The sequence below is a fragment of the Macaca thibetana genome, chromosome 10 (assembly GCF_024542745.1).
Source record: "Macaca thibetana thibetana isolate TM-01 chromosome 10, ASM2454274v1, whole genome shotgun sequence".
In the NCBI taxonomy this organism is placed as follows: Eukaryota; Metazoa; Chordata; class Mammalia; order Primates; family Cercopithecidae; genus Macaca; species Macaca thibetana.
In genome coordinates, this window is record NC_065587.1 from 26410914 (window position 1) to 26434192 (window position 23279).

General features: G+C 37.5%; 1 pseudogene; it reads left to right on the forward strand.

Moving 5' to 3' along the window:
- The first annotated feature begins 11842 nt into the window (after positions 1-11842).
- LOC126929521 (ankyrin repeat domain-containing protein 30A-like) lies at positions 11843-16678 on the forward strand (annotated as a pseudogene).
- The last annotated feature ends 6601 nt before the right edge of the window (positions 16679-23279 follow it).

The following is a 23279-nucleotide window of genomic DNA, read 5'->3' on the forward strand; positions in this document are numbered from 1 at the left end:
AAAAATAAAATACTGAATTTATTACTTGAATACTAAAACTTTTTAAAATAAATACACTGATTTCAAAATAAAAATGGTTATTTATACATAATTAATATTTAACAATCATTTTTTAGGTAATATTTCAATATTAAAAGTTTTTTATACATCATTTTCTTAATGAGTTTTATATGCCATCTTACATGAGTGTATCAAGAAACATTCAGATGGGTAAATGAGAGGATGCAAAAAATGTAGGCATAAAATTACACTACATAGGTATGGAAAACAATGAATGTTTGTATCTACTGTTATTCCCTAATATACATCCACACTCATGAATTCATAACACTTTCATTGATGAGACATCAGTTTTACATTCAGGTAAACTCTCATCGTCACTGTACCTTCTCAATTACAAGATAAGTTAAAGAATATGATAAATGTTTATAATTTAATGATGTAAGTATAAGTGTATCTTGTACTTCAGAAACTCTCATAATTTATAACCAGTGTATGTTAGCCATGTGTGAGATTTATAGATGCCTTATGATAAATGGGCTCTAGATGATGCAGTGGTTTATAAAATTTAACTTTTGTGTTTTTTACTTTTTCTTTTTTTACTTAAAAAGTTTTAAATTCAGTGTTTTTATTGATAAAGGAAAACAGTTGCATATTTACTTTCTGTCACCTGGGATTCTGCACATTTTTGATATAGTTTGAACCTAGACTGTATTTTTTTTTTACTTGTGAACAATTAGGTCACTTATGGCTATTGTTTTTTTACATAAATAACTGATATGTTTGTCCAAAATTTCACAAGTAAATTTTCAGTATATTGGTGCATTAGAAAAAGACTACATCATTATAATTTTTTTTTAAAATATATTGAATAAAATGTCTTAAGTCCATGTCTATATAATTTAACACAGTAGTTGCATTTATCTTTAAATGATTAGACATAACTTTCATTGATATAAAAGTACAGATATCTTCGAAGAATGTTATTGATGAATAATTTATCCTGGAAAACAAACTCTTATAAATTTGTTGAGTCAATCAAAGTAATAGTAAGATATTAATTCCTGAAAGAAAATGAGCCTTGATATTTAATTAAACTTACATGGATAAATGGCAACTGTCAGACATAGTGTGTTTTTTGGGGGAGAGGAAGACGGGACTGATTTTTTTTGGGGGGAAAAAAAATTATACAAGCTTTTTACGAGTCTTAGGTTGGGGTTGTGATAAGGAAACAGCCATTCATGACCACTCAGGAGATAGAACTGATGCTGCTTTTTCTCTTTCCTGGGAGCCTCTTTGCAATTCACTAAGAGTTTTCCTGATAGCCTTGTCTTGGCTGGTGTTTGTGCTCCTTATTAGGATATGCAAACATCAGGCCAGTTTTGGCCAGGCGCGGTGGCTCATGCCTGTAATTCAAGCACTTTGGGAAGCTGAGGCAGGCGGATCACGAGGTCAGGAGATTGAGACCATCCTGGCTAACACAGTGAAACCTGTCTCTACTAAAAATACAAAAAAAATTAGCAGGGTGTGGTGGCAGGCGCCTGCAGTCCCAGCTACTTGGGAGGCTGAGGCAGGAGAATGGCGACCCCAGGAGGCGCAGGTTGCAGTGAGCCGAGATCATGCCACTGCACTCCAGCCTGGGCGACAGAGCGAGGCTGTGTCTCAAAAACAAACAAACCAAAAACCAAACAAACATCAGGCCAGTTTTGTCAGTCCCGTCCAGCTTGTCAGTGTAGTTTTGCCCAGCTTCGTCCTTTCTGGAGCTGAGGAGAGAATTCAGGGCACTGGGCATTACACAGAATTGCCGATAACCTGAGACAACAGAGAGTCCTACTGGGAAAACAAAGACAAAGCATGTTCTTACCCGCTTCTGCCATAGCATATTCTAACCTGCGGTCACCATCTGTTGGCTAGGAGGTTGTACTGCACACCCTATTACAAAATTTGCTGACTCAAGTACAGATAGGGAAATGATGTAGGCTTCTTGAGACCTCCACTTTCTCATTTCTGCAGCAAGTCGAGGGCCTTCTCACATGCCCAGTATGCTGCCACGAGAACTAGCATTTGGGACAACCACCACACTAAATGTACATATAACCGAAACATATAGAGGCTGACTCCTCAGACAGCACACAGAAGCAGATGGCATTCCTCAGCATCCATTAAAGTCACAATCTCAAGGGTGATGATAACGTCTCAATCAAGTGAAAGTACACTGAAATAGAATCCATAATTGTTTTCCATATTATTTTTGAAAATAATGCATGTAAGTCTTGTCTTGTCTCTTCTTTTTTTCTTTTCTTTTTTTTTTTTTTTTTTTTCCCACAGACAATCTTGCTCTGTCACCCAGGCTGGAGTGCAATGGCGCGATCTAAGCTCACTGTAAACCCTGCCTCCCAGGTTCACACCATTCTCCTGCCTCAGCCTCCCAAGTAGCTGGGACTACAGGCTCCCGCTACGGTGCCTGGCTAATTTTTTGTATTTTTAGTAGAGACGGAGTTTCACCATGTTAGCCAGGATGGTCTCGATCTCCTGACCTCATGATCCGCCCGCCTAAGCCTCCCGAAGTGCTGGAATTACAGGCGTGAGCCACCGCGCCTGGCCCCATGTGTTTTCATAGTTTTGATAGTTGATCTCTTTTTAGTTCTTAATATTCCATTGTATGATTGTACCACAGTTTATGCACTCACCTTTTTGAGGGTATCTTCGTTGTTTCACAAATTGGTTGAATTTTTTCACACATGTTCATGAAGCAGTTCTCTTGTTTGTAATAATATCTGGTTTTGATTTAGGGGAATGTTAGTATTCTACAGTGAGTTGAAATGTACTCTGTATTGGGCTGTTTGTGTATTGCTGTAAATAAATACCTGAGATTGGGTAATTTATGAGAACATAGGTTTCATTGGCTCGCAGTTCTACAGGCTGTACAGGAAGCATAACATGGGGCTCTGCTTCTGGGGAGGCCTGTGGAAGCTACAGTCACGGCAGAAGGCGAATTATGAGCTTGCACATCACATGGCCAGAGCAGCAGAGGGAGAGGTGGGAAGTGCCATGTACATTTAAATGACCAATTCTCATGGGAATCACTACTATGAGGACAGCACCAAGGGCATGGTGCTAAATTATTTGTGAGAAATCTCCCCTCATAATGTATTCACCTCTTACCAAGCTTGACTTCCAACATTGGGGATCACATTTCAATGGGAGATTTTGGTGGGGACACACATCCAAACTGTGTCATACTTTCTTTTATTTTAGGAGCTCGAGAGTTTGTGTAGAATTATCTCTATTTTTTTTCTAAAATATTTGGTAGAACTCACCAGTGTAGGATTCTTGGCCTGGAGTCTTCATTGTAGGAAGATTTTTAACTATGACCTAATCTTTTTTGATAGATTTAGGGCAATGCAGGTTATCTGTTTTTTCTTGAGATTTGGTCGTTTTCACATTTCAATGAATTAGTCAGTTTTGTCTAAGTTGTCAGGTTTATTCACATACATTTTATAATACTACCTTGTATTTTTTAAGTATCGGTAGGATCTGAAATAATGTCATATTCCTTATTTTCAAAGTTAGTAATTTGTAGCTTTTTTTTTTTCATGAGCTAGTTTGGCTAGATAGAGGTTTATTGCTTTTATTGATCCTCTCAAAGTCTTTGGTATTGTTCAAATTACCTACAGTTTTTGTGTTTTATTAGTTAGATCTCTGATGTTTTAATTCTCTTGGACTATTGCAAAGAAAATTCTATAGTTGGGAGCTTACCAACAACATAAATTGTGAATTCTCACAATTTTGGAAGCTGCATAGTTCAAGATCAACATATCATCAGATTTGGTGTCTGAAGAGGTACCACTTTGTGATTCATAGATGCATTCTTTTTCTCTGTGTCCTCACATGGCCAAAAGAGTTAAAGAGGCTCTCTGGGGTTATTTCTATCAGAGCATTAATCCATATATGAAGGCTTGACCCTCATGACCTGATCACATCCAAAAACTCCTACCTCCTAAGAACATCACCTGTGATTTGATTTTAGCATGTGAAATTTGCAAGGACACAAGCATTCAAACCAATGAGGATATTTATCATTTCCTTTCCTCTGTTTCCTTTGAGTTTACTTTTTTCTAGTTTCTTAAGGTAAAAGTCCAAGTTATTTGAGAGTCTTCTAATGTAGACATTCAGTGCTGAAAATTTTTATTTAAGTGCTATTGTAGATGCATTTTACAATTTCTTTTTTTTTTTTTTTTTTTTGAGACGGAGTCTCACGCTGTTGCCCAGGCTGGAGTGCAGTGGCGCGATCTCGGCTCACTGCAAGCTCCGCCTCCCGGGTTCCCGCCATTCTCCTGCCTCAGCCTCCTGAGTAGCTGGGACTACAGGCGCCCGCCACCGCGCCCGGCTAATTTTTTGTATTTTTAGTAGAGACGGGGTTTCACTGTGGTCTCGATCTCCTGACCTTGTGATCCGCCCGCCTCGGCCTCCCAAACTGCTGGGATTACAGGCTTGAGCCACCGCGCCCGGCCACATTTTACAATTTCTAATGTGTTTTCATTTTTAGTTAGCTCAAAATACTTTCTAATTTCCCTTTTTATTATTTTTTGAACCAACCCAGGATTATTTGGATATATGTTAATTTCCAGTGGTTGAGTTTTTCCAGGGACATTTTTTGTTACTGATTTTTATTTGATTGGTTTTGGGTTAGGGAACATGTTTTATATGACTTAAATCATTCTTACTTAATGCTTTTATTCAGATATGGTCTATAGTCTTTGAGTACTTCAGAAGAATTATGCTTTTTAAGTCTACCATATTCTTGCCAATTTTCTGCCTCCTTATTCTTCCACTTGAGTAAGGGGTTTAGACATTTCAGACTATATTTGGGCAATTTTTCTATTTCTTTTGTAGTGCTATCTATTTTTGTATCATGTATTTTGAAGTATTTATGTTATGTACATAAATATTTAGGACTATTGTGTTTTATGAATAATTGAACTCTTTGTCAGTATAAAATGACCTTGCTTCTTGCTGGTACATTTTTGCCATGAAATGTACTTTAGTATTAATATAACCACTTTCCGTCAGCCTTTTGTGAAGTGTTAGTATGGTATATCTTGTTTCATGCTTTAACCAGGTTTTTTTTTTTATACTTTAAGTTCTAGGGTACATGTGCACAACGTGAAGGTTTGTTACATATGTATACATGTGCCATGTTGGTGTGCTGCACCCATTAACTCGTCATTTACATTAGGTATATCTCCTAATGCTATCCCTCCCCCCCGCCCCTCCCCACAATAGGACCCAGTGTGTAATGCTCCCCTTCCTGTGTCCAAGTGATCTCATTGTTCAATTCCCACCTATGAGTGAGAACATGCGGTATTTGGTTTTCTGTTCTTGCAATAGTTTGCTGAGAATGATGGTTTCCAGCTGCATCCATGTCCTTACGAAGGACACGAACTCATCCTTTTTTATGGCTGCATAGTATTCCATGGTGTATATGTGTCACATTTTCTTAATCCAGTCTGTCACTGATGGACATTTGGGTTGCAACATTCCAAGTCTTTACTATTGTGAACAGTGCCGCAATAAACATACGTGTGCATGTGTCTTTATAGCAGCATGACTTATAATCCTTTGGGTATATCCCCAGTAGTGGGATGGCTGGGTCAAATGGTATTTCTAGTTCTAGATCGTTGAGGAATTGCCACACTGTTTTCCACAATGGTTGAACTAGTTTACCGTCCTACCAACAGTGTCAAAGTGTTCCTATTTCTCCACATCCTCTCCAGCACCTGTTGTTTCCTGATTTTTTAATGATTGCCATTCTAACTGGTGTGAGATGGTATCTCATTGTGGTTTTGATTTGCATTTCTCTGATGGCGAGTGATGATGATCATTTTTTCATGTGTCTGTTGGCTGTATGAATGTCTTCTTTTGAGAAGTGTCTGTTCATATCCTTTGCCCACTTTTTGATGGGGTTGTTTTTTTCTTGTAAATTTGTTTCAGTTCTTTATAGGTTCTGAATATTAGCCCTTTGTCAGATGAGTAGATTGCAAAAGTTTTCTCCCATTCTGTAGGTTGCCTGTTCACTCTGATGGTAGTTTCTTTTGCTGTGCAGAAGCTCTTTAGTTCAATTAGATCCCATTTGTCAATTTTGGCTTTTATTGTCATTGCTTTTGGTGTTTTAGACATGAAGTCATTGCCCATGCCTATGTCCTGAATGGTATTCCCTAGGTTTTCTTCTAGGGTTTTTATGGTTTTAGGTCTAACATTTAAGTCTCTAATCCATCTTGAATTAATTTTCATATAAGGAGTAAGGAAAGGATCCAGTTTCAGCTTTCTACTTATGGCTAGCCAATTTTCCCAGCACCATTTATTAAATAGGGAATCCTTTCCCCATTTCTTGTTTTTGTCAGGTTTGTGAAAGATCAGATGGCTGTAGATGTGTGGTATTATTTCTGAGGGCTCTGTTCTGTTCCATTGGTCTATATCTCTGTTTTGGTACCAGTGCCATGCTGTTTTGGTTACTGTAGCCTTGTAGTGTAGTTTGAAGTCAGGTAGTGTGATGCCTCCAGCTTTGTTCTTTTGGCTTAGGATTGTCTTGGCAATGCGGGGTCTTTTTTGGTTCCATATGAACTTTAAAGCAGTTTTTTCCGATTCTGTGAAGAAAGTCATTGGTAGCTTAATGGGGATGGCATTGAATCTATAAATTATCTTGGGCAGTATGGCCATTTTCACAATATTGATTCTTCCTATCCGTGAGCATAGTATGTTCTTCCATTTGTTTGTGTCCTCTTTTATTTCACTGAGCAGTGGTTTGTAGTTCTCCTTGAAGAGGTCCTTTACATCCCTTGTAAGTTGGATTCCTAGTTATTTTATTCTCTTTGAAGCTATTGTGAATGGGAGTTCATTCATGATTTGGCTGTTTGTCTGTTACTGGTGTATAAGAATGCCTGTGATTTTTGCACATTGATTTTGTATCCTGAGACTTTGCTGAAGTTGCTTATCAGCTTAAGGAGATTTTGGGTTGAGACAATGGGGTTTTCTAAATATACAATCATGTCATCTGCAAACAGGGACAATTTGACTTCTTCTTTTCCTAACTGAATAACCTTGATTTCTTTCTCTTGCCTGATTGCCCTAGCCAGAACTGCCAACACTATATTGAATAGGAGTGGTGAGAGAGGGCATCCCTGTCTTGTGCCAGTTTTCAAAGGGAATGCTTCCAGTTTTTGCCCATTCAGTATGATATTGGCTGTGGGTTTGTCAAAAATAGGTCTTATTATTTTGAGATACGTTCCATCAATACCACATTTATTGAGTTTTTAGCATGAAGGGCTGTTGAATTTTGTCAAAGGCCTTTTCTGCATCTATTGAGGTAATCATGTGGTTTTTGTCTTTTGTTCTGTTTATATGCTAGATTACGTTTATTGATTTGTGTATGTTGAACCAGTCTTGCATCCTAGGGATGAAGCCTACTTGATCATGGTGGATAAGCTTTTTGATGTGCTGCTGGATTCGGTTTGTCAGTATTTTATTGAGGATTTTTGCATTGATGTTCATCAGGGATATTGGTCTAAAATTCTCTTTTTTTGTTGTGTCTCTGCCAGGCTTTGGTATCAGGATGATGTTGGCCTCGTAAAATGAGTTAGGGAGGATTCCCTCTTTTTCTATTGGTTGGAATAGTTTCCAAAGGAATGGTGCCAACTCCTCCTTGTACCTCTGGTAGAATTTGGCTGTGAATCTGTCTGGTCCTGGACTTTTTTTGGTTGGTAGGCTATTAATTATTGCCTCAATTTCAGAGCCTGCTATTGGTCTATTCAGGGATTCAATTTCCTCCTGGTTTAGTCTTGGGAGAGCGTAAGTGTCCAGGAAATTATCCATTTCTTCTAGGTTTTCTAGTTTATTTGTGTAGAGGTGTTTATAGTATTCTCTGGTGGTGGTTTGTATTTCTGTGGGGTCGGTGATGATATCCCCTTTATCATTTTTTATTGCATCTATTTGATTCTTCTCTCTTTTCTTCTTTATTAGTCTTGCTAGCAGTCTGTCAATTTTGTTGATCTTTTCAAAAAACCAGCTCCTGGATTCATTGATTTTTTGGAGGGTTTTTTTGTGTCTCTATCTCCTTCAGTTCTGCTCTGATCTTAGTTATTTCTTGCCTTCTGCTGGCTTTTGAATGTGTTTGCTCTTGCTTCTCTAGTTCTTTTAATTGTGATGTTAGGGTGTCAATTTTAGATCTTTCCTGCTTTCTCTTGTGGGCATTTAGTGCTGTAAATTTCCCTCTACACACTGCTTTCAATGTGTCCCAGAGATTGTGGTATGTTGTATCTTTGTTCTTGTTGGTTTCAAAGAACATCTTTATTTCTGCTTTTGTTTTGTTATGTACCCAGTAGTCATTGAGGAGCAGGTTGTTCAGTTTCCATGTAGTTGAGTGGTTTTGATTGAGTTTCTTAGTCCTGAATTCTAGTTTGATTGCACTGTGGTCTGAGAAACAGTTTGTTATAATTTCCGTTCTTTTACATTTGCTGAGGAGTGCTTTATTTTCAACTATGTGGTCAATTTTGGAATAAGTGCAATGTGGTGCTGAGAAGAATGTATATTCTGTTGCTTTGGGATGGAGAGTTCTGTAGATGTCTATTAGGTCTGCTTGGTGCAGAGTTGAGTTCAATTCCTGGATATCCTTGTTAACTTTCTGTCTCATTGATCTGTCTAATGTTGACGGTGGGGTGTTAAAGTCTCCCATTATTATTGTATGGGAGTCTAAGTCTCTTTGTAAGTGTCTAAGGACTTGCTTTATGAATCTGGGTGCTCCTATATTGGGTGCATATATATTTAGGATAGTTAGCTCTTCTGATGAATTGATCCCTTTATCATTATGTAATGGCCTTCTTTGACTCTTTTGATCTTTGATGGTTTAAAGTCTGTTGTATCAGAGACTAGTATTGCAACCTCTGCTTTTTTTTTTGTTTTCCATTTGCTTGGTAGATCTTCCTTCATCCCTTTATTTTGAGCCTATGTGTGTCTCTGTGTGTGAGATGGGTCTCCTGAATACAGCAAACTGATGGGTCTTGACTCTTTATCTAATTTGCCTGTCTGTGTCTTTTAATTGGACCATTTAGTCCATTTACATTTAAGGTTAATATTGTTATGTGTGAACTTGATCCTGTCATTATGATATTAGCTGGTTATTTTGCTCGTTAGTTGATGCAGTTTCTTCCTAGCATTGATGGACTTTACATTTTGGCATGTTTTTGCAATGGCTGGTGGTACTGGTTGTTCCTTTCCATGTTTAGTGCTTCCTTCAGGATCTCTTGTAGGGCAGACCTGATGGTGACAAAATCTCTAAGCATTTGCTTGTCTGTAAAGGATTTTATTTCTCCTTCACTTACGAAACTTAGTTTGGCTGGATATGAAATTCTGGGTTGAAAATTCTTTTCTTTAAGCATGTTGAATATTGGCCCCCACTCTCTTCTGGCTTGTAGAGTTTCTGCGGAGAGATCTGCTGTTAGTCTGATGGGCTTCCCTTTGTGTGTAACCCGACCTTTCTCTCTGGCTGCCCTTAACATTTTTTCCTTCATTTCAACTTTGGTGAATCTGACAATTATGTGTCTTGGAGTTGCTCTTCTTGAGGAGTATCTTTGTGGTATTCTCTGTATTTCCTGAATTTGAATGTTGGCCTGTCTTTCTAGGTTAGGGAAGTTCTCCTGGATAATATCCTGCAGAGTGTTTTCCAGCTTGCCTCCATTTTCCCCCTAACTTTTAGGCACACCAATCAGGCGTAGATTAAGCAATTGAAGATCAAATGAATGAAATGAAATGAGAAGAGAAGTGTAGAGAAAAAAGAGTAAAAACAAGTGAACAAAGCCTCCAAGAAATATGGGATTATGTGAAAGTTTTGTCTTTATATTTAAAGGTTATTTCTTATAGGCATTTTACAAGTAGGTCTTGCTTTTTTGTCCATTCTGATAATCTGCCTTTGAGCAGAGGTTTCTAGACCAGTTTAATTTATAATGTAATCATTGATATAATAAGGGTTGTCTGTCATCATGCTGTTTGATTTCTATTAGTCCCAGATTTTTGCTTTGCTTTTTTTCTTTTTCTGGTTCCTTCTGACTTCTTTAGTAATTTTTTTTTTTTTTTTTTTTTTTTTTTTTTTGAGACAGAGTCTCGCTCTGTCGCCCAGGCTGGAGTGCAGTGGCCGCATCTCAGCTCACTGCAAGCTCCGCCTCCCGGGTTCACGCCATTCTCCTGCCTCAGCCTCCCGAGTAGCTGGGACTACAGGCGCCCGCCACCTCACCCGACTAGTTTTTTGTATTTTTTAGTAGAGACGGGGTTTCACTGTATTAGCCAGGCTGGTCTCGATCTCCTGACCTTGTGATCCGCCCGTCTCGGCCTCCCAAAGTGCTGGGATTACAGGCTTGAGCCACCGCGCCCGGCCCTTCTTTAGTAATTTTTATGATGTAGTTTTATATGTGTGTGTATATATATGTATAACATTTTTTAGTTATTGATCTAGTTTTATATTTATGATTTAGTCATATCTTTTTTTGGTGTAAGTTTATTTGTTTACTAGGTGTAACTCTTTGCTTTGCTGTCTTAGTGGTTGTTTTAGGATTTATAGTGTATGTATTTACCTCATCACAACCCCACCTTCAAGTAATATTATACCATATCATAGATGGTATAAGAAATTACAGTATATTTTCCTTTCTTTTGTATATTTTGATTTCTTGTCTTCCAGCCATATCCCAGCCTGGATCTGCGGGATTATAGCTTTCATTTAGAAATAGTTTAGAACATATTTAGCCAATTTTTCCTAAAATTTTTTTTCTTTCTCTACTCCTACCTGTTTGGGGACTTATATATTACCTGCAGGAAGTTTGCTCATAGTTCACTAGTGTCTCAAATTTGTGAATCTTTGCTTTAATGATGGAAAATCAATCTGTGCTCGTATCTACTCAGTGTAGCTTTCATCTCTAGCACTGTAACTTGTATCTCTACAAGGGCAATTTAGTTTTTAAAAGTAACTTCTATTGCCCTACTTCTTGATATTTATTGTAGAATAGAGTTGAGTAACCTATAAACAACTTGATCCTTTTCATTTTTGCTTTTTATGGTGTAAGCTAACTCCCCACACTTGAGGCAAGGCCTTTCTGACTATTCATTTTCCTGTAAAGTCTGAGTCTTCCCAGGTAAATCTATAAAAATAGACAGTCTTCTTGGCGCTTGTGTGAGCCAGGTGTGATTTCCTCTTATTTTATAAGTCCTCCCCTTCCACCCCCCTGCTCGGTCTTAGGTAGTTTTCTAGCTCTCATGTAAGCTTCATTATTTTGCTAAATACTGGGGAGGGGTTTCCAGGGGTTTCTTGCTGTTGCTTCTGTGTCTCTCTCTCCTCCTCAGTGTTCAGTTCTGTTATGTCTGTCTGCTTTGGTTTTTCCAAGCTTCACTGTAACCAAGAGAATCTGGTAGACCTCACCTCAGTTTTTTCTTCTGTGTCATGTCTTGGAATATCTGTCAAGAGGGATACTTGCCATATTTTATAAAGGTATTTATGTCTAATGAATCTGTAATCTTGTTTATAAAAAGTAATGTCATTTTAATCAGTTAACTCTAAGTGACCTGTCCTCATTGAAGAGTAATTTTGACTGTGGTATTTTTAAAAAATAATTTTCAACTTACAAATTTTTACTGGAGAGCCTCCAGTATTCTTTTCCATAACAGTTGTTGAAGTTACTAGTAACAGAACCTTTCTAACTAGATGTTCTTTTCTCAATATTTTTCAAGTATGTATGTCATTTGGAAGAGATTGGAGTAATAAATACCTGGCAACTATAAAGGAAAAAAATATTCAAGAATATAGGAATTTTGTTGGAATAATAAACCAATATAGGAAGAAGTAGATCTCAAAGTGAATCCTATTTTCAAGCAAAATGAATTTTAAGATAAGTATATTTAATGGCAGATTGACTTTAAACCAAGAAGAAAAGAGAAAAAATGCTGATATATTAAATGAAGAAATTAGGGAAGAATTAGAAAGAATCGAAGAGCAACATGAAAGTTTGAAGTGAAACAACTTGAACTGACTCTCAGAATACAAGATATGGGATTGAAGACTGTAAGAAATAATTTGAATCAGGTAAATCAATCTTTCATAAAAATTTTATATTTCTGGACAGGGTGCGGTGGCTCATGCCTGTAATCCCAGCACTTTGGGGGGCTGAGGTCGGCTGATCACGAGGTCAAGAGATTGAAACCATCCTGGCCAACCAGCATGGTAAAACCCCATCTCTACTAAAAATACAAAAGTTAGCTGAACGTGGTGGTGCACAACTGTAATCCCAGCTACTCGGGAGGCTGAGGCGGGAGAATGGTTTGAACCCAGGAGGTGGTGGAGCTTGCATTGAGCCGAGATCGCACCACTGCATTCCAGCCCGGGTGACAGAGCGAGACTCCATCTCAAAAAAAAAAAGAAAAAAAAAAAAGTGCTGGGATTACAGGCGTGGGCCACCACACCCGGTGTATATTTCTAACTTTATTTTATCAGTATTACTTTTTTTTTCACCTCTTTTAAAAAATTATTCTTTTAAGTTCTGGGGTGTGTGTGCAGAATGTGCAGGTTTGTTCTGTAGGTGCCATGGTGGTTTGCTGCATTCATCAACCCGTCTTCCGCATTAGGTATTTCTTCTAATGCTATCCCTCCCCTAGTCCCCCACCCCCGATAGACTCCAGTGTGTGATGTTCCTCTCCCTGTGTCCATGTGTTCTCATTGTTCAACTCCCACTTATGAGTGAGAACATGTGGTGTTTGGTTTTCTGTTCTTGTGTTAGTTTACTGAGAATGGTAATTTCCAGCTTCATCCATGTCCCTGCAAAGGACATGAACTCATCCTTTTTTATGGCTGCATAGTGTTCTGTGGTGTATATATGCCACATTTTCTTTTCTTTCTTTCTTTTTTTTTCTGAGACGGAGTGTAGCTCTGTTACCCAGGCTGGAGTGCAGTGATGTAATCTCGGCTCACTGCAATCTCCGCCTCCCAGGTTCACACAATTCTCCTGCCTCAGCCTCCTGAGTAGCTGGGATTACAGGCACCCGTCACTATGCCCAGCTAATTTTTGTATTTTTAATAGAGACAGGGTTTCATCATGTTGGTCAGGCTGGTCTTGACTCCTGACCTCGTGATCCACCCACCTCGGCCTCCCAAAGTGCTGGGATTACAGGTGTGAGCCACTGCGCCCAGCCTATGCCATATTTTCTTTATCTAGTCTATTATTGATGGGCATTTGGATTGGTTCCAAGTCTTTGCTGTTGTGAACAGTGCCGCAATAAACATACATGTGCATGGGTCTTTATAGCAGAATGATTTACAATCCTCTGGGTGTATACCCAGTAATGGGATCGCCGGGTCAAATGGTATTTCTAGTTCTAGATTCGTGAGGAGTCGCCACACTGTTTTCCACAATGGTTGAACTAATTTATGTTCCCACCAACAGTGTAAAAGCATTTCTGTTTCTCCACATCCTCTCCTGAATCTGTTGTTTCCTGAGTTTTTAATGATCGCCATTCTAGCTGGCGTCAGATGGTATCTTCTTACGGTTTTGATTTGCATTTCTAAATGACGAGTGATGATGAGCATTTTTTCATATATTTGCTGGCTGCATAAATGTCTTCTTTTGAGAAGTGTCTGTCCATATCCTTTGCCCACTTTTTGATGCGGTTGTTTTTTTTTTGTTTTTGTTTTTTTGTTTTTTTTGGTAAATTTAAGTTCTTCGTAGATTCTGGATATTAGCCCTTTGTCAGATGGATAGATTGCAAAAATGTTCTCCCATTCTGTAGGTTGCCTGTTCACTCTGATGATAGTTTCTTTTGCTGTGCTGAAGCTCTTTAGTTTATTGAGATCCCATTTGTCTATTTGGGCTTTTGTTGCCATTGCTTTTGGTGTTTTACTCATAAAGTCTTTGTCCATGCCTATGTCCTGAATGGTATTGCCTAGGTTTTCTTCTAGGGATTTTATGGTTTTATGTCTTATGTTTAAGTCTTTAATCCATCCTGAGTTAATTTTTGTGTAAGGTGTAAGGAAGGGATCCACTTTCAGCTCTCTGCATATGGCTAGCTAGTTTTCCCAACACTATTTATTAAATAGGGAATGCTTTCCCCATTGCTTGTTTCTGTCAGGTTTGTCAAAGATCCAATGATTGTAGATGTGTGTTATTTCTGAGGACTCTGTTCTGTTCCGTTGGTCTATATATCTGTTTTGGTACCAGTACCATGTTGTTTTTGTTACTAATACTACTTTTAATTTACTAATTTTAGTTTACTTTCAATATCCCTTTGATTTAGTATGTATTATTCAGGTCTAAATCAGAGAAAAAATGTCTTAAAATTAACTATGACATTTGTAGCTACCATTATCTTTTGTAAATTATGGCATTCAAATAGTATCTTATTCCAATACAAAGAGCTTTTGAAAATGGTGATAATCCCTACCATATACTTACTGATAATTTGTTGGTAAGTATTTTGTTCCTAGCAACATAGTTTAGTGTATTTTTTTTCTTTTTATTTTTTTTTTTTTTTTTGAGACGGAGTCTCGCTCTGTCGCCCAGGCTGGAGTGCAGTGGCCGGATCTCAGCTCACAGCAAGCTCCGCCTCCCGGGTTTACACCATTCTCCTGCCTCAGCCTCCCGAGTAGCTGGGACTATAGGCGCCCGCCACCTCGCCCGGCTAGTTTTTTGTATTTTTTAGTAGAGACGGGGTTTCACCGTATTAGCCAGGATGGTCTCGATTTCCTGACCTCGTGATCCGCCCGTCTCGGCCTCCCAAAGTGCTGGGATTACAGGCTTGAGCCACCGTGCCCGGCCTTTTTCTTTTATTTTGAGACGGAATCTTGTACTGTTGCCCAGGCTGGAGTGCAGTGGCACGATCTCGGCTCACTGCAAGCTCTGCTTCTCAGGTTCATGCCATCCTCCTGCCTCAGCCTCCCAAGTAGCTGGGACTGCAGGTGTCCGCCACCACCCCCGGCTAATTTTTTGTACTTTTAGTAGAGATGGTGTTTCACCATGTTAGCGAGGATGGTCTTGATCTCCTGACCTCGTGATCCACCTGCCTCCGCCTCCCAAAGTGCTGGGATTACAGGCATGAGCCACTGCGCCCGGCCTAGTGTATTTTTTCTAGTTAACATTTAATACTCAAACATTATCAAGTGGAAACAAAAGTTATTGCCATAGTAAATAAGCTCATGGTTTTCTAAATGGGGTTCTCTAAATTTTATCTTTACCACTTTTGTTTTGAAATAAGAGACTTTTATATTTAAATATTTATCCAGTAAAATTAACTGATTTTGGTGGAGAAGTACTGGATGTGGACTCAAAAGACCTGGAGAAAATTCTACAACTTATTAATATTTTCAGTCTTTTCCTTTCAGAATTGTGATAACTAAAAGTGCTCATTACAATGTCCTAACTAATCAAACATTCATAAACATAATTCTTAAAATTAACTCTTATTTTTTTAAAAATAGAATATCTATAGAATATTCTCAGGACAAAGGAACTGAAAGAACTTCGGAAAATTTTATCTGTCTAAATATATGTAGCACTGAGGATCTTAGTATGGGGTCTTGTGTAGGTTAGACATCAGAGTGTAAACCCAGTTTTCTTATGTAGTCAAATTGATTAATCTTTTATGCTTTTGAGTTTGTTGTTATTTGGGGAAAATTTTTTTCCATTCTGAGGCTCTTAATTCTCGAGTCATTTCTTTTTTACTTTCATGAATTCATTGTCTTCAAATAAATGTTTGAACTTTGGGGAATTTATTCTCTAGAAAATTCAGTGGTTCTTCAACTGATACCTGCTTATGGAAACCCTTTCATTTTATAAATACACAAGTTATTCTTTAATTTCAGAGGAACCATGATATGCCATTTTATTGAGTGCTAGTTAATAGTCTGTTTTCTTTTATTTAGTTTTCTCACACTTAGAAAAATGAAAATGATCTCTTACATGAAAACTGCATGTTGAAAAAGGAAATTGCCATACTAAAACTGGAAGTAGAGACACTAAAACATCAGCACCAGGAGAAGGAAAATAAATACTTTGAGGACATTAATATTTTCAAAGAAAAGAATGCTGAACTTCAGATGACCTTGAAACTGAAAGAGGAAACTAACACAAAGGGCATCTCAGTACAGTGGGCAGCTTAAAGTTCTGACAGCTGAGAACACAACGCTCAGTTTTAAGTCGAGGGAAAAACAAGACAAAGAAATGCTGGAGACAGAAATTGAATCAAACCATCCTAGACTGGCTTCTCCTATACAAGACCATGATCAAAGTATGACATCAAAAAAAACCGGCCGAGCACGGTGGCTCACACCTGTAATCCCAGCACTTTGGAAGGCCAAGGTGGGTCGGATTTCGAGGTCAAGAGATCGAGACCATTCTAGCCAACATGGTGAAACCCCTTCTCTACTAAAAATACAAAAATTAGCCGCCTGTGGTGGCACATGCCTGTAGTCCCAGCTACTTGGGAGGCTGAGGCAGGAGAATCGCCTGAACCCGGAAGGTGGAGTTTGCAGTGAACCAAGATCGCACCACTGCACTCCAGCCCGGTGACAGAGTCAAAGAAATAACCAAGAACTTGCTTTCCACAGTGCAGGTGATGCTCATTTGCAAGGAAAAATGAATGCTGTTGTGAATAATATAATATATAACAATGAGAAGCTTCATCAACCACTTTCTGAAGCTCAGAAGAAATCCACAAGCCTAAAACTTAATCTCAATTTTGCAGGAGGTGCTCTAAGAGAAAATACATTGGTTTTAGAAGATGCACAAAGAGACCTAAGAGAAACAGTGTCAAGAAAGCTGAACACATATATCAAAATGAACAAGATAATGTGAAGAAACTCACTGAACAGCAGGAGTCTCTGGAGCAGAGATTATTTCAACTACCATGAAAAATATGTGGCTTCCACAGCAATTAGTTCATGGGCATAAGAAAGCTGATAACAAGTAATATTCGGTCTCTTGAGAGGAAAAAGCAACATCATCTCCTAAAAGAGAAAAATGAGGAGATATTGAACTACTGTAACCATTTAAAAGAATGTATATATCAATATGAAGAACAGAAAGCAGAAAGAGAAGTAAGTATCAAAAAATACAAATATTTTTCAACCTTCCTGAAATAAAGTTTAAACTGATGTTTGGCCTTGGCTAAATGCCGAATCTGGTTGAATACATATATAGATGATAAATGTATTTACTTTATCAGCTTAGAAACATGCCTTATTTCCACCAAATGAAAGTTAAAGCTGAGAGAGGTTTTACTCTGAGTAAAGACATTGTGTCACTTATGAAACTTTTAACAGTTTAAAGATTTTTAATAGATTAACATTAATCACATTGGCTTATACTGCTGTAACGAGGGTTTTAATGTCTCTTTGTGGCCATATTTTATGACCACAATGAAGCAGATAATGGGAATGTCCATATGAGCAATGAGTATTTTGAAATTAAGATTCAATTCAGCAATTTACTTTTACAGTTAATTCTAAATTTTCTAGTGGAACTGAAGTGTATTTGAAGTATATTTTGAAATGTGCATTTCTGCATCTTAATACTTTTTTCAGTAGGTTTTTATGTATTTTAGTTGGTAGAATTTTATTTTCATTTATATCAACTTGACTTAAATCTGAACATATTTGAATCTGAAATTATGTATTGTTGTGACCACTCAATTTTTTAAAGGCATCTGTGTTTTATTAAATAATAGCTTAGGACAAATGTGGCAAATTTCAGCAATATCAAAATTGATTTAATCATCCCACCGTTATTTATAATTTACTTTGAATGTTGTTACAAATAATTTGCTCATACTTTCTATTTGAAGGCTCAAAGACTATCATGTGGATAGAACTTTGTCCAGAGAAAGATCACTGTAGCTGTGATTTTATTAGCTTAGCATTGGATCCCCATTTTTCAATTCATGGGGTGTGGCAGGGTTCATGTATAGCACAAAATTAAGTTCTCCATTTTAACATTCCTTTAACTTCTTTTCTGCAAAGAGACACAGTCTCGCTCTGTCGCTCAGGTGGAATGCAGTGGCAAGATCTTGGCTCACTGCAACCTCAGTCTCCTGGGTTCAAACAAAGCAATTCTCTGCCTCAGCCTCCGAAGTAGCTAGGACTACAGGCGCCTGCCACCACTTAATTTCCAGGGAGATTTTAAAACTAGTCTACTTGAAATGGATATTCAGATGAATAAGCTAACGCATAACGTACTTTTTAACTAGTTTTGGGACCAAAAGAAGTGCTCACATACTTGGGGGACATAAAAATCTCTCTCAGTACTTTGAGCAGTGAAAGAGATTTTGTTTTTAATTTTATGGACTTGATTCTAATGGAAAGAATACTTTTTTAATGTATTCTTTTTCTATAAGAAGGGTATACTGGCCGGGCACAGTGGCTCATGCCTCTAATCCCAGCACTCTGGGCAGCCGAGGTGGGCGGATCACAAGGTCAAGAGATTGAGACCATCCTGGCCAACATGGCGAAACTCCATCTCTACTAAAACTACAGAAATTAGCTGGGCATGGTAGCAGGCGCCTGTAGTCCCAGCTACTTGGGAGGCTGAAGCAGGAGAATCAGTTGAACCCGGGAGGTGGAGGTTGCAGTGAGCCGAGATCACGCCACAGTACTCCAGCCTGACAACAGAGCGAGACTCCGTCTCAGGAAAAAAAAAAAAAAAAAGGTGCTGATTCTATGTCTTGAACCCTAGCCAATGATATAAAAGCAAGCAAGACACCATCCTATGACTTCAAGTCAGTAGTATTGAATTGATTTTCTTGGTAACACTTTGAGATATAATTAACATGCCATGCAATTCACTCTGAGAGTGCACAATTCATTGGCTTTTAGTATTTTCACAGTTATACAACCATTGCCGCAATCTGTTTTAGAAGGTTTTCATCACTCTAAAAAGAAATTCTGCATTTTTTATCACCCACCGGTTTCCCATTCCTTGCTCCGTTCTAGGGAACCACCAGTATACTTTGTATATATTTGTGTGTGCTAGACGTTTTATCTTGTTCAGATCATAATATGTGGCCTTTTGTGACTAGATTCTTTAACTTCACATAACATTTTCAAGGTCCTGTGTTGTAGCAAGTATTGGCATTTAATTTCTTCTTATTGCTGAGTATATTTTATTGTCTAGTTATATCAATCACTTTACTCATCAGTTGATGGATATTTAGGTTGTTTCCATTTTGGGCTATTGCTAATAATGCTGCCATGAACTTAATAATGCTGCCATGAACTGTTATGTACGGGTTTTTGTGTTTACCTATGTTTTCATGTCTCTTGGTTGTATACTTCTGAGTGGAGTTACTGAGTCATATGGTAAGTCTATGTTTAAGCTTTCGAGGAAATGCCAGTACATTTTCCAAAGCAGCTATAGCATTTTCCATTAGTGGTGTATGAGGGTTGTAATTTCTCCACATTTTTTACCAGGAAAGATTCCATCGTAGTGGTGGGAAGTGGCATCCCTCTGTGGTTTTGATTTGCATTTCCTTAATGACTAATAATTTTAAGTATGTTTAATGTGCATCTTAGCCATTTGTGTATCTTCTTTGGAGAAATGTCTATTCCCATCCTTTGCCCATTTTCAAATTGGGTCTTCTTTTTCTTTCTCAGTGGTAAATGTCTCAGTGGCTTGCTTTTTTACTTTATTGATAGTATATTTTCAAGCACAGCAGCTTTAAATTCTAATGTTAATCCATAGTTTTAGTTGTTATATCTAAGAAGCCACTGCCAAATGTCACAAAGATTTATTTCTATGTTTTCTTTGAAGAAATTTACAGTTTTAGCACTTAAATTTAGCTGTTTTATTTTGAGATAATTTTTAAATACAGTATTTGGTGGGACTCCAACTTCATTCTTTTGTGTGTGGATATCCATTTGTCCCAGAACCATTTGTTGAAAATACTATTCTCTTCCCATGTAGTCATTTTGGTATCCTGGTTGAAAATCAATTGACCATACATGTGCAGGTCTATTTTTGGATTCTAAATTCTAAAACATTGATCTGCCTATTCTTATGCCAGTACCAAATCAACTTATATGGTAACTCTTTTTCAGTCATGTTACATATTACCAGTTGTATATTATCATAATAAACATTCAGTATACAGAAACATCTCTACTTTTTGTTTCTTGAAGGAGCCCGTGGCCAGCTTATGCATTGCTGACTCCATGACATGATGGGAAGTCAGGCTTACAAAGTCAAGAGTCCATTCCTTTTTTTCTCTATTCAAACCTTTAGTCTCTCTTTGAATGTCTCTGTCTTGAGTCCCATTTTCATCAAATCTTGGTCACATTATCTTCTGACAATCTACTATTTCATGCATCATGCTTTATTAACTCATTGTAATTAGTACAACCATCGGTAGATGCTACCCATCCTGGCAGAAGAGTCAGTCCAGGCCGTAAGCTTTTCTCATTGGAAATTGAGCTAATGCAGCATCTTGCAGTTCACAGGTAGATCTTATTTTGACCTAGTACCTGATTTTTATGTATAACACCTGGGATGATCCTTGCTTGGTACAGTTGCTGCATTCTCAGAAATCACAATTCTATGTAATTACCTCCCGCTGCTTAAACAGATTAAGATTCACAGCTATATTTTATAGCTTCTTATATCATTATTTTTAGAATAAATTCTTTATCTTATTCAAAGAAAAAGTTTCAGAAGTGCAGCACTAAAAAATCAGGTTATATTCAGGCAATTTATCAGAGACAAATAAAAGTGAAATTAGTTGTTTGAATTTCAAAATGTCAGAGCTAATTCGTATGATATGCAGAAGTGTTGTGGTACAACATGAAGATTAAATTGTCTTCATATAGACAAATGTACAGTGAAGGAGAAATTGTATTTATTAACTTTTAAAACCCACTATATCTTAGTTCTCAGATATTTAAACATGATTCAATAATGTTCTATTTATTTTCTCATTGAGGAAAGGAAAATATTGAATGCCAGATTGATTAATCAATATTCAGTGCTGCTCAGCTTTTTTAAGATTTTATTTCAGTGAAATCAGATAACCTGTCTGATTTTGATAGTTAAACCAAGTATTTTTAGTTGTTTTCCAACTGTTGCACTTGAAATCTTGCCTCTTTGTTTCCCAGTCTTACTGATTAACTTGAGGAAGCACACTTGTCTAGTAATAAGAATTTTTAATTAAGGGGAATTTTAGGAGATTTTTCTCCTCAGTATCTACTGCTTCTCATTAGCATTGTATGTCATGAGTAAATTAATTTCAACCTTTATTAGATCCTACTGTAAAGGTGACTAATTTCTACTGTGTGAGTTATGTTTTCTATTGTTATTTTGTAAATCAAATTTTCATTTTCTTGTTTTCTAACAATCACCCACTATTTCGTGGGTTAAAACAACAACATTTGGCCAGGCACAGTGGCTCACACCTATAATCCCAGCACTTTGGGAGGCCGAGGTAGGCGGATCACAAGGTCAGGAGATTGAGACCATCCTGGCTAACACGGTGAAACCCCGTCTCTACTAAAAATACAAAAACTTAGCCGGGCGTGGTGGCAGGAGCCTGTAGTCCCAGCTACTCAGGAGGCTGAGGCAGGAGAATGGCGTGAACCCAGGAGGCAGAGCTTGTAGTGAGCCGAGATCGTGTCACTGCACTCTAGCCTGGCTGACAGAGTGAGACTCCATCTCAAAAAAAAAAAAAAAAAAAATCTTTTTATTAACAAATCTGCCATTTGGGAAAAGCTTGGCTAGGACATCTAGTTGCTGTTCCTCTCACCTTCCCTGGGGACAGCTCAAAAAGACCTGGAAACTAAAATCATCTGAGGGTTTGGTCAGCTATGTGTCTTGTTGCTAATGCTGGCCATTGACTGGGATGTTGGCTGAGGCAGGCATCCAGATCACCTGCGTTGGAGCTTCTAGGCACTCACAGTGACTTGCTTTGAATAAATGCAATGTGGTAAGAGTTACATCATGGGATTTGCAACATTAGCTTAGAAAAAGCTCTATCTCAAACTGCTTGCCCTTGGTACCCCCTTCCCCTGTTTTGAGTGAGGATGGTCAGACCACATTTTAGTTATTAGCAGTAAGTCACTAAGTTTGGCACATATTTTTTTATTTTAATGAGAGAAATGTTTTATATTTTTAGTTGACATGTACATACATGTTTATGGGATATAGAGTAAGTGTGATATCTCCTCCATATATGTATATGATATATAATGCTCAAATCAAGCTAATTAGTATATTCACCTCAAACATTTATTATTTATTTCTGTTGGGAACATTTCCAATCCTCTCTTCTAGCTTTTTGCAGAAATTACAGTTAACTGTGTTCACCCTACCATGCCACACACGGAACACACCAGAACTCATCCTTCTATCTAGCTACTAGCTATGATCAATTTAGTAAATATTGCTGGTAAGTATTTTGAACTTCAGTTTCTTTTTCACATTTATAAAATTGCTTTCTGAATCCCTGACTTAAACTGAAACAAATATACAATAATTATTATGCAGGTTGTCATTACTTTAAAATGTACCCTTTTGATTTGTTTTTTTATTTTTAATTTTTCTGGGTACATAGTGTATATGTGTATATATGGGTTACATGAGATACTTTAATACAGGCATGAGATGCATAACAATCACATTAGGGTAAATGGGGTATTCATCACCTCAAATTTTTATCCTATGTGTTGCAAACAATTTAGACTCCTAGTTATTTTTAAATGTACAACTCAATGTTTGTAACTGTAATTTTAATTTGTTTAGACAAAAGCAGCAACTCAAGAAAACCCAGTAGCACTTAAGAAAGGATGATATTGTTTCAATAAATAAGATGGAGCTCATAATGAAAGACCTGGAATCTTAACTCTCCAAAATGAAAACCGTAGAAGACTTTACTAAAACAATTAGATAAATATAAAAGCCTCTATCTAGATTTAAAATTTAGGGATTTGTTGTCAAATGAACTAAACAAGTCAGTCAAAATATAGTTATAGAAAATAAGCTCATTAATTTGCCTTAAAAGTATAACTTTTAGTGAGACAGGTTCACACCATTAGTGGGAAGTAAAAGTTAATTAGATAATATAAATTATGGAAACATGATGTTAGTAAATGAACTGACCTTTAAAATGTTTGTCCAGAAGAGTTTGTCTCTCTTCCCCATTTGTTGTTTTTTTATAGCTTTTTTCCACCTTGAGATCCTCATCTAGTTAACCTGATCTGTTAGCCTTTCAGCTAA